An 11,852-nucleotide genomic window follows, 5' to 3' on the forward strand; every position below is an offset into this window, starting at 1 on the left:
TCGCGATTGCGTTGACACACACATCATAGCCACACCAATAGAAGAGTTTTAGGACGGTAACCCGGGTGGGGTGTTCTTTACTCAGAATATGTGCAACATCGGATCTATATAGCCATCGATACAATTCGTACACAAATGTGTCGTACGAAGAGAGAGACTTTTTTTCCTCTGGCAACATAACGGTAAGAGACATCCTTCCACACTCATAGGTTCCACTCCCTGGGGCTATGATATATATATACATATAAATTCAAATTCGAAGCAACGGTCACAATTCTACTCTATATTTTTGCGGGTTATGTGTTCTTTCGTTCAATTTCTTTCATGCGTTCGTTCGATCTCTGTACACAGTCTTCACATAGGACAGACTCGTGTAGTACGCTTTCGTGGGTTAAACCCATCTCGTTTCATTTCAGGCGACGTCGGGAGCGCGTTGAAAATGTACCAGTGAAATCTCGATAGTTCTACGGATACGAATCGTCCCGAAAAAGATTTTGTCACCGCTTCGAAGCGGTGTTTCAGACGGGCGGACGTATATAAAACATATACGACACACGACACCGCCTTCCACACTCACGCTAGTTCGAACACGATTTCCATCTCTCTCGAAGACTGTTAGACGTACGTAAAATTTCTCAATATTCATAGGACCGCGACAAACGCCGACGAAGCGCCCATCATTCGCTCGTACGTATATAGGCAACAAGTGCCATCAACGCAAGCAGTTTATAAGTACGTAAACGACCCTCAGCCAGGCGTGGTCCAGGAATTGTATCCGTGGACCGCAATGTGCGTTCGAAATGTCGATGTTCATGTGTCCTGCAGTTCACACGTTGACGCGCAATTAGCTGCGTTCTTCATCGACCCACGAGCCAAGTGATCCACCGTTCAGGGTAATTTTTCCCTTTTATTCTCTCATATATATAATGTGTATTTGCTATCCACCACATTTTTGTGTTATATTTCGGAACAAGCCGATACCCGAAGAGCTCCAACCAGCGCGCGAAGGAGATTCGGGAGTCGACGTACAACGACATAATTGTCCCTTAAAGAACGAGATATTTCCGTCGAAACCATATATATATGTACGAGCAAATCCAAAACCACTGTTTTCTTGCAAGTTCGACGGTCGGAGCGAATAGAACATTGAAAAGCCTTCTATCGAAGAAACACAGAGAGTATATCACCTCCAAAAACGACGGGGATATGGATATTCAAACTGGACAATTATCAACCCGATACTGGATTCGAAAAGTTTCTCTCTCCTTTCGTCGTTATTTACACCGGACGGACTCACGGCCGGCTCTAGCTGGGTGTCATATATATATACGTCCCACGCTCATGCTGCCACTAGCGCGCAACAGAGTAGGGTGTCAATGACAACGACACAGCATTGAAACGAGCTACACAAGCCGGTCTCTCTTGATACCAATGTAAACGAGCATTAAGTTATCTTCAGACTGCCCGATATTTTCGTCCTTTGGACTTTCCCAACGATTCCTTTTTTTTCTTTTTTTTTTTACACCACAGCGAAGACTTGAGGAAGCGTGATTAGCACGCTCGCATCCCTCCCTGTCCTACTACAACTGTGTGTGTGTGTGTAAAGAAAGAAAAAAAGAATACATTTTGGCTTTCTCTCTATCGAGAAGATGGCCTACGCAACGCAGATCAAAGGCCTAATACGTGTAATATAATACGCGTCTGGCCGTGTATAAATCACGCACGAATGATCTGGTCGGGCCCACTCTTCTCGTACGCTTATTTTTCCGTGTTGAGGCACTATCATAAAATCACACAAACCCCAACACGTGTGTGTCTTGGAAGGAAGATGGCCTACGCAACGCAGATCAAAGGCCTAATACGTGTAGTACACACGTCTGCCGTGTAAATCACGCACGAATGATCTGGTCGGGCCCAACTCTTCTCCACCACACCACATCCCAACTTTGTACATTTTTATATATTTTTGTGCGTTGGGGCACCTTCATAATCACAAACCCCAACAACACATATATCTCTCTCTCTTTGAAAGATTTGTTGTGGCCTACGCAACGCAGATCAAAGGCCTAATACGTGTAGTACACACGTCTGGCCGTGTAAATCACGCACGAATGATCTGGCGGGCTCAACAATATCTTTTTTTTTTATATGAATTCTTATCCACAAACTAATCGAATTCATTTTCTCTCCTCCTCTCCTCTCTCTTTGAGATATATTGGAACATTGTAATGATCCTTCCGCAGGTTCACCTACGGAAACCTTGTTACGACTTTTACTTCCTCTAAATAATCAAGTTTGGTCATCTTCCCGGCATCATCGGCAATGCCGAAACATTGCCGCGCACCAGTCCGAAGACCTCACTAAATCATTCAATCGGTAGTAGCGACGGGCGGTGTGTACAAAGGGCAGGGACGTAATCAACGCGAGCTTATGACTCGCGCTTACTGGGAATTCCTCGTTCATGGGGAATAATTGCAAGCCCCAATCCCTAGCACGAAGGAGGTTCAGCGGGTTACCCGGGCCTTTCGGCCAGGGAACACACGCTGATTCCTTCAGTGTAGCGCGCGTGCGGCCCAGAACATCTAAGGGCATCACAGACCTGTTATTGCTCAATCTCGTGCGGCTAGAAGCCGCCTGTCCCTCTAAGAAGATTTGTTTGTACGTTGGTAGTAAAAACCCCACCGGCAGAAGCCGAGAGCCTTCGAGATACCATAATTACGTCTATTTAGCAGGCTAGAGTCTCGTTCGTTATCGGAATTAACCAGACAAATCGCTCCACCAACTAAGAACGGCCATGCACCACCACCCACCGAATCAAGAAAGAGCTATCAATCTGTCAATCCTTCCGGTGTCCGGGCCTGGTGAGGTTTCCCGTGTTGAGTCAAATTAAGCCGCAGGCTCCACTCCTGGTGGTGCCCTTCCGTCAATTCCTTTAAGTTTCAGCTTTGCAACCATACTTCCCCCGGAACCCAAAAGCTTTGGTTTCCCGGAAGCTGCCCGCCGAGTCATCGTAGGAACTTCGGCGGATCGCTAGCTGGCATCGTTTATGGTTAGAACTAGGGCGGTATCTGATCGCCTTCGAACCTCTAACTTTCGTTCTTGATTAATGAAAACATTTTTGGCAAATGCTTTCGCTTCTGTCCGTCTTGCGACGATCCAAGAATTTCACCTCTAACGTCGCAATACGAATGCCCCCATCTGTCCCTATTAATCATTACCTCGGGGTTCCGAAAACCAACAAAATAGAACCGAGGTCCTATTCCATTATTCCATGCACACAGTATTCAGGCGAAGGTAGCCTGCTTTGAGCACTCTAATTTGTTCAAAGTAAACGTACCGGCCCACCTCGACACTCAGTGAAGAGCACCGCGATGGGATATTAGTTGGACCGCCCCGTGAAGAGCAAAGCCCACCGGTAGGACGTACCACATAATGCCAGTTAAACACCGCGAGCGATGAACCGACACTGTGACACACAGATTCAACTACGAGCTTTTTAACCGCAACAACTTTAATATACGCTATTGGAGCTGGAATTACCGCGGCTGCTGGCACCAGACTTGCCCTCCAATGGATCCTCGTTAAAGGATTTAAAGTGTACTCATTCCGATTACGGGGCCTCGGATGAGTCCCGTATCGTTATTTTTCGTCACTACCTCCCCGTGCCGGGAGTGGGTAATTTGCGCGCCTGCTGCCTTCCTTGGATGTGGTAGCCGTTTCTCAGGCTCCCTCTCCGGAATCGAACCCTGATTCCCCGTTACCCGTTACAACCATGGTAGGCGCAGAACCTACCATCGACAGTTGATAAGGCAGACATTTGAAAGATGCGTCGCCGGTGCTATAAGACCATGCGATCAGCACAAAGTTATTCAGAGTCACCAAAGCAAACGATGGACGAGTGTAAACACCCGCCACCGATTGGTTTTGATCTAATAAAAGCGTTCCTACCATCTCTGGTCGGAACTCTGTTTTGCATGTATTAGCTCTAGAATTACCACAGTTATCCAAGTAAATTTTAGTACGATCTAAGAAACCATAACTGATTTAATGAGCCATTCGCGGTTTCACCTTAATACGGCATGTACTGAGACATGCATGGCTTAATCTTTGAGACAAGCATATGACTACTGGCAGGATCAACCAGGGAACTATACAATATGTATATATAAAATGGACAAAATTTAAATCCTTTTCCATCGTCGCCTGTTTCATATATATATGTCAGGTCGACACACCACTTTTCTCTTTCAAATATGTACAAGTTTTGCCACATTCCGCGCTTGTAACATATCTTCTTTAACGCTCAATTTCTTTCATTTTTCTACCATACAGATATTACCGTACGCCCAAAAACGTACGTATTATATTTTTGTTCTATCGTAAAATCACATTTTTCTACGTACGCCAGCTTCGTACGTTTCTATCTTTGCCTTCATAAAATCACAAGATAATTTTATCTTCAAGAGTCTCGCTATTAACATCTTGTAAGATAAATGTACGTCCCAGCTAAAACGTACAAATACTTCAAGTTAAGTAATAATATATCATCGCTATTGACAAATTTTTAAGATCCAAGACACAGTTCTCTCTATATGTTTTAATATTTTTTATGTACTCAAATATATTCAAAGGAAAAAGTACATGGGTGATGCCATAGTCGTGGAAGCGCGTACGCTCACGCTGATCTTCTGACCGCCGGAAGCACGAAACCTCTGATCTGGGCAAAATCGGCAAGCCGAGGAAGAACGGACAGGACACATGCTGGACTGGCGAGAAAGCGTGTTCTTCCGCTCGCGCTAGGCATTTCGATTTCTGACACCTCTTGATTTAAAAAATCAGTTTTTTGATAGTTTTCTCTCTCCACTGGGCTATTCATTTTAGCCACAGTTTTCAATTGGTACGATTTGCTTCCAAATCTTACAGATGCAGTTTAAAAAATTTTTCCATCGCTCGGACAGAAGAGTTGATGCTCAGTGAGTACGAGTATACATACAAAGTGCATACGGGTAACCAACCCCGTAGGGCTTGCCACATATGGGCCATTCGGTCAAAGACACCGACCCGTGGCCACGCTGTGTGGAGAAAAGTCCGTAACGTAAACGGCACGAAACAGTCAGGACCGAAGCCCCGAAGGAGCTCTGAGACAGCTTCTCGACCGAGATCGTAGAATTGGCCCAAAACCCGCTCTGCTCCGTCCGCCTCGCACGGACCGTGTATCTCTTATAGATACCGAACGGCCGGCAAGGACGCCGGCGCCGCCGGCCGAATAGCACGCGCGCTTATGAGTGTAAACCGCCGCGGCAACAGACCGCCCGGCCGTGCTGTTGTAACATAGCGCGTGAACGAACGAAAAAAAAATTTATAGTAAACATTAAAATAAATTACATTACCGTAAACTAGACAAAAAATTACACATTTTTTCCCAATATGAAAATTTTCACAAACTTTTCAAAGTCCCATCGCATCGAGTAAACTTTTTTAATAACGCTTCCGCACGATTCTAAATGCTTAATCCATATGTGAAATCGTTCACTGATCACGAATATCGTATTTAAAAAAATTACAAAAATTTATTTTTCAAAATAATCAAAAAAAACCGAAAAATCACAAGAGTAAAGTACCATTATTTTAAACAATATGTCGTTCTAAATGCTTAATCCCTATGTAAAAAAGTTATCTAAGCAAGAATATGTAATTGAAAAAAATTAGAAAAATTTATTTTAGCCGTAAATCGAAAATAATGGGGACACCGGAGCTGTTCGAAGCGCCGAGACGCGCCGCGTACGGCCGAATATTTTCTAAGTCCCAACGTACCGATCAAGAGTAAAGTACCATTTTCCTACATTAGATTTCGTTCTAAATGCTTAATCCCTATGTAAAAACGTTAGTTAAGCAAGAATATCGTATTTTTAAAAAAATCTAATGATAGGATTTCCCAGAAAATTGAAAAAACCGAAAAATGTCAAGAGTAAAGTGCCATTTTCTGACATTAGATTTCGTTCTAAATGCTTAATCCCTATGTAGAAACGTTAGTTAAGCAAGAATATCGTATTTTTAAAAAAATCTAATGATAGGATTTTTCAGAAAATTGAAAAAACCGTAAAATGTCAAGAGTAAAGTGCCCTTATTTTAAACAATGTATCGTTCTGAATGCTTAATCCCTATGTAAAAAAGTTATTTTAGCAGGAATATGTTATTGAAAAAAATTAGAAAAATTTATTTTAGCCGTAAATCGAAAATAATGGGGACACCGGAGCTGTTCGAAGCGCCGAGCGCGCCGCGTACGCCCGAATATTTTCAAAGTCCCAACGTACCGATCAAGAGTAAAGTACCATTTTCCTACATTAGATTTCGTTCTAAATGCTTAATCCCTATGTAAAAACGTTAGTTAAGCAAGAATATCGTATTTTTAAAAAAATCTAATGATAGGATTTTCCAGAAAATTGAAAAAACCGAAAAATGTCAAGAGTAAAGTGCCATTTTCTGACATTAGATTTCGTTCTAAATGCTTAATCCCTATGTAGAAACGTTAGTTAAGCAAGAATATCGTATTTTTAAAAAAATCTAATGATAGGATTTTTCAGAAAATTGAAAAAACCGTAAAATGTCAAGAGTAAAGTGCCCTTATTTTAAACAATGTATCGTTCTGAATGCTTAATCCCTATGTAAAAAAGTTATTTTAGCAGGAATATGTTATTGAAAAAAATTAGAAAAATTTATTTTAGCCGTAAATCGAAAATAATGGGGACACCGGAGCTGTTCGAAGCGCCGAGCGCGCCGCGTACGCCCGAATATTTTCAAAGTCCCAACGTACCGATCAAGAGTAAAGTACCATTTTCCTACATTAGATTTCGTTCTAAATGCTTAATCCCTATGTAAAAACGTTAGTTAAGCAAGAATATCGTATTTTTAAAAAAATCTAATGATAGGATTTTCCAGAAAATTGAAAAAACCGAAAAATGTCAAGAGTAAAGTGCCATTTTCTGACATTAGATTTCGTTCTAAATGCTTAATCCCTATGTAGAAACGTTAGTTAAGCAAGAATATCGTATTTTTAAAAAAATCTAATGATAGGATTTTTCAGAAAATTGAAAAAACCGTAAAATGTCAAGAGTAAAGTGCCCTTACTTTAAACAATGTATCGTTCTAAATGCTTAATCCCTATGTCAAAAAGTTATTTAAGCAGGAATATGTTATTGAAAAAAATTAGAAAAATTTATTTTAGCCGTAAATCGAAAATAATGGATCGAGCGAATCGGTCGATTGCGCCGAGACGCGCTATGATGCAACAGACGAGCGATTGGAACGCCCGAATATTTTCAAAGTCCCAACGTACCGATCAAGAGTAAAGTACCATTTTCTGACATTAGATTTCGTTCTAAATGCTTAATCCCTATGTAAAAACGTTAGTTAAGCAAGAATATCGTATTTTTAAAAAAATCTAATGATAGGATTTTCCAGAAAATTGAAAAAACCGAAAAATGTCAAGAGTAAAGTGCCATTTTCTGACATTAGATTTCGTTCTAAATGCTTAATCCCTATGTAGAAACGTTAGTTAAGCAAGAATATCGTATTTTTAAAAAAATCTAATGATAGGATTTTTCAGAAAATTGAAAAAACCGTAAAATGTCAAGAGTAAAGTGCCCTTACTTTAAACAATGTATCGTTCTAAATGCTTAATCCCTATGTAAAAAAGTTATTTAAGCAGGAATATGTTATTGAAAAAAATTAGAAAAATTTATTTTAGCCGTAAATCGAAAATAATGGATCGAGCGAATCGGTCGATTGCGCCGAGACGCGCTATGATGCAACAGACGAGCGATTGGAACGCCCGAATATTTTCAAAGTCCCAACGTACCGATCAAGAGTAAAGTACCATTTTCCTACATTAGATTTCGTTCTAAATGCTTAATCCCTATGTAAAAACGTTAGTTAAGCAAGAATATCGTATTTTTAAAAAAATCTAATGATAGGATTTTCCAGAAAATTGAAAAAACCGAAAAATGTCAAGAGTAAAGTGCCATTTTCTGACATTAGATTTCGTTCTAAATGCTTAATCCCTATGTAGAAACGTTAGATAAGCAAGAATATCGTATTTTTAAAAAAATCTAATGATAGGATTTTTCAGAAAATTGAAAAAACCGTAAAATGTCAAGAGTAAAGTGCCCTTACTTTAAACAATGTATCGTTCTAAATGCTTAATCCCTATGTCAAAAAGTTATTTAAGCAGGAATATGTTATTGAAAAAAATTAGAAAAATTTATTTTAGCCGTAAATCGAAAATAATGGATCGAGCGAATCGGTCGATTGCGCCGAGACGCGCTATGATGCAACAGACGAGCGATTGGAACGCCCGAATATTTTCAAAGTCCCAACGTACCGATCAAGAGTAAAGTACCATTTTCCTACATTAGATTTCGTTCTAAATGCTTAATCCCTATGTAAAAACGTTAGTTAAGCAAGAATATCGTATTTTTAAAAAAATCTAATGATAGGATTTTCCAGAAAATTGAAAAAACCGAAAAATGTCAAGAGTAAAGTGCCATTTTCTGACATTAGATTTCGTTCTAAATGCTTAATCCCTATGTAGAAACGTTAGCTAAGCAAGAATATCGTATTTTTAAAAAAATCTAATGATAGGATTTTTCATAAAATTGAAAAAACCGTAAAATGTCAAGAGTAAAGTGCCCTTACTTTAAACAATGTATCGTTCTAAATGCTTAATCCCTATGTAAAAAAGTTATTTAAGCAGGAATATGTTATTGAAAAAAATTAGAAAAATTTATTTTAGCCGTAAATCGAAAATAATGGGGACACCGGAGCTGTTCGAAGCGCCGAGCGCGCCGCGTACGCCCGAATATTTTCAAAGTCCCAACGTACCGATCAAGAGTAAAGTACCATTTTCCTACATTAGATTTCGTTCTAAATGCTTAATCCCTATGTAAAAACGTTAGTTAAGCAAGAATATCGTATTTTTAAAAAAATCTAATGATAGGATTTTCCAGAAAATTGAAAAAACCGAAAAATGTCAAGAGTAAAGTGCCATTTTCTGACATTAGATTTCGTTCTAAATGCTTAATCCCTATGTAGAAACGTTAGTTAAGCAAGAATATCGTATTTTTAAAAAAATCTAATGATAGGATTTTTCAGAAAATTGAAAAAACCGTAAAATGTCAAGAGTAAAGTGCCCTTACTTTAAACAATGTATCGTTCTAAATGCTTAATCCCTATGTAAAAAAGTTATTTAAGCAGGAATATGTTATTGAAAAAAATTAGAAAAATTTATTTTAGCCGTAAATCGAAAATAATGGATCGAGCGAATCGGTCGATTGCGCCGAGACGCGCTATGATGCAACAGACGAGCGATTGGAACGTCCGAATATTTTCAAAGTCCCAACGTACCGATCAAGAGTAAAGTACCATTTTCCTACATTAGATTTCGTTCTAAATGCTTAATCCCTATGTAAAAACGTTAGTTAAGCAAGAATATCGTATTTTTAAAAAAATCTAATGATAGGATTTCCCAGAAAATTGAAAAAACCGAAAAATGTCAAGAGTAAAGTGCCATTTTCTGACATTAGATTTCGTTCTAAATGCTTAATCCTTATGTAGAAACGTTAGTTAAGCAAGAATATCGTATTTTTAAAAAAATCTAATGATAGGATTTTTCAGAAAATTGAAAAAACCGTAAAATGTCAAGAGTAAAGTGCCCTTATTTTAAACAATGTATCGTTCTAAATGCTTAATCCCTATGTAAAAAAGTTATTTTAGCAGGAATATGTTATTGAAAAAAATTAGAAAAATTTATTTTAGCCGTAAATCGAAAATAATGGGGACACCGGAGCTGTTCGAAGCGCCGAGCGCGCCGCGTACGCCCGAATATTTTCAAAGTCCCAACGTACCGATCAAGAGTAAAGTACCATTTTCCTACATTAGATTTCGTTCTAAATGCTTAATCCCTATGTAAAAACGTTAGTTAAGCAAGAATATCGTATTTTTAAAAAAATCTAATGATAGGATTTTCCAGAAAATTGAAAAAACCGAAAAATGTCAAGAGTAAAGTGCCATTTTCTGACATTAGATTTCGTTCTAAATGCTTAATCCCTATGTAGAAACGTTAGTTAAGCAAGAATATCGTATTTTTAAAAAAATCTAATGATAGGATTTTTCAGAAAATTGAAAAAACCGTAAAATGTCAAGAGTAAAGTGCCCTTACTTTAAACAATGTATCGTTCTAAATGCTTAATCCCTATGTAAAAAAGTTATTTAAGCAGGAATATGTTATTGAAAAAAATTAGAAAAATTTATTTTAGCCGTAAATCGAAAATAATGGATCGAGCGAATCGGTCGATTGCGCCGAGACGCGCTATGATGCAACAGACGAGCGATTGGAACGCCCGAATATTTTCAAAGTCCCAACGTACCGATCAAGAGTAAAGTACCATTTTCTGACATTAGATTTCGTTCTAAATGCTTAATCCCTATGTAGAAACGTTAGTTAAGCAAGAATATCGTATTTTTAAAAAAATCTAATGATAGGATTTTCCAGAAAATTGAAAAAACCGAAAAATGTCAAGAGTAAAGTGCCATTTTCTGACATTAGATTTCGTTCTAAATGCTTAATCCCTATGTAGAAACGTTAGCTAAGCAAGAATATCGTATTTTTAAAAAAATCTAATGATAGGATTTTTCATAAAATTGAAAAAACCGTAAAATGTCAAGAGTAAAGTGCCCTTACTTTAAACAATGTATCGTTCTAAATGCTTAATCCCTATGTAAAAAAGTTATTTAAGCAGGAATATGTTATTGAAAAAAATTAGAAAAATTTATTTTAGCCGTAAATCGAAAATAATGGGGACACCGGAGCTGTTCGAAGCGCCGAGCGCGCCGCGTACGCCCGAATATTTTCAAAGTCCCAACGTACCGATCAAGAGTAAAGTACCATTTTCCTACATTAGATTTCGTTCTAAATGCTTAATCCCTATGTAAAAACGTTAGTTAAGCAAGAATATCGTATTTTTAAAAAAATCTAATGATAGGATTTTCCAGAAAATTGAAAAAACCGAAAAATGTCAAGAGTAAAGTGCCATTTTCTGACATTAGATTTCGTTCTAAATGCTTAATCCCTATGTAGAAACGTTAGTTAAGCAAGAATATCGTATTTTTAAAAAAATCTAATGATAGGATTTTTCAGAAAATTGAAAAAACCGTAAAATGTCAAGAGTAAAGTGCCCTTACTTTAAACAATGTATCGTTCTAAATGCTTAATCCCTATGTAAAAAAGTTATTTAAGCAGGAATATGTTATTGAAAAAAATTAGAAAAATTTATTTTAGCCGTAAATCGAAAATAATGGATCGAGCGAATCGGTCGATTGCGCCGAGACGCGCTATGATATTGAGTCCCTGTGGCGCAGAGGATAGCGCGTTGGACTTCTAATCCAAAGGTCGTGGGTTCGATCCCCACCAGGGATGATTAACATGGGAGAGTATATAAGGGTTTTAATTACTGATTTTACGGTATTTGAACACCCATTGCCTTCCAATTTTTTAATCATTATTGTTTACGAAATGTACTTTTAACATTTTGTGTTCAATTGATTCCCCCCCGTGTCCGCTACCTTGTCGTGGTGGGGGGGCTTCGTGCCCTAATGATCCTCAAGGCTGTGCCGGCGGGGATTTTATTCCCTGGCAGGTTCTACCTAGCCGGAGTGGCTTGAGGTGAGGGGCCAACTAAAGTCGGACACATACCGTAAACCTGTGGTCATGTTTTACAGGAACGGGGGTCTTGCCTTAACCGGCCGGACCGCGAGGATGACAACCTCTCTAAAAAATCCCTAGCCCCAAGCAGTGT

General features: G+C 38.7%; 3 non-coding genes across 3 annotated transcripts; 1 reads left to right on the forward strand and 2 right to left on the reverse strand.

Moving 5' to 3' along the window:
- Positions 1–741: 741 nt before the first annotated feature.
- LOC143261462 (5.8S ribosomal RNA) lies at positions 742–896 on the reverse strand. The gene has a single exon (XR_013035576.1). It is a non-coding gene; the product is annotated as a 5.8S ribosomal RNA (ribosomal RNA).
- Positions 897–2,226: 1,330 nt separating this feature from the next.
- Positions 2,227–4,147, reverse strand: LOC143261492 (small subunit ribosomal RNA). Its single transcript, XR_013035605.1, has one exon. It is a non-coding gene; the product is annotated as a small subunit ribosomal RNA (ribosomal RNA).
- Positions 4,148–11,400: 7,253 nt separating this feature from the next.
- TRNAR-UCU (transfer RNA arginine (anticodon UCU)) lies at positions 11,401–11,473 on the forward strand. Its single transcript has one exon. It is a non-coding gene; the product is annotated as a tRNA-Arg (tRNA).
- The last annotated feature ends 379 nt before the right edge of the window (positions 11,474–11,852 follow it).

This window comes from Megalopta genalis, unplaced genomic scaffold (assembly GCF_051020955.1).
Source record: "Megalopta genalis isolate 19385.01 unplaced genomic scaffold, iyMegGena1_principal scaffold0052, whole genome shotgun sequence".
In the NCBI taxonomy this organism is placed as follows: domain Eukaryota; kingdom Metazoa; phylum Arthropoda; class Insecta; order Hymenoptera; family Halictidae; genus Megalopta; species Megalopta genalis.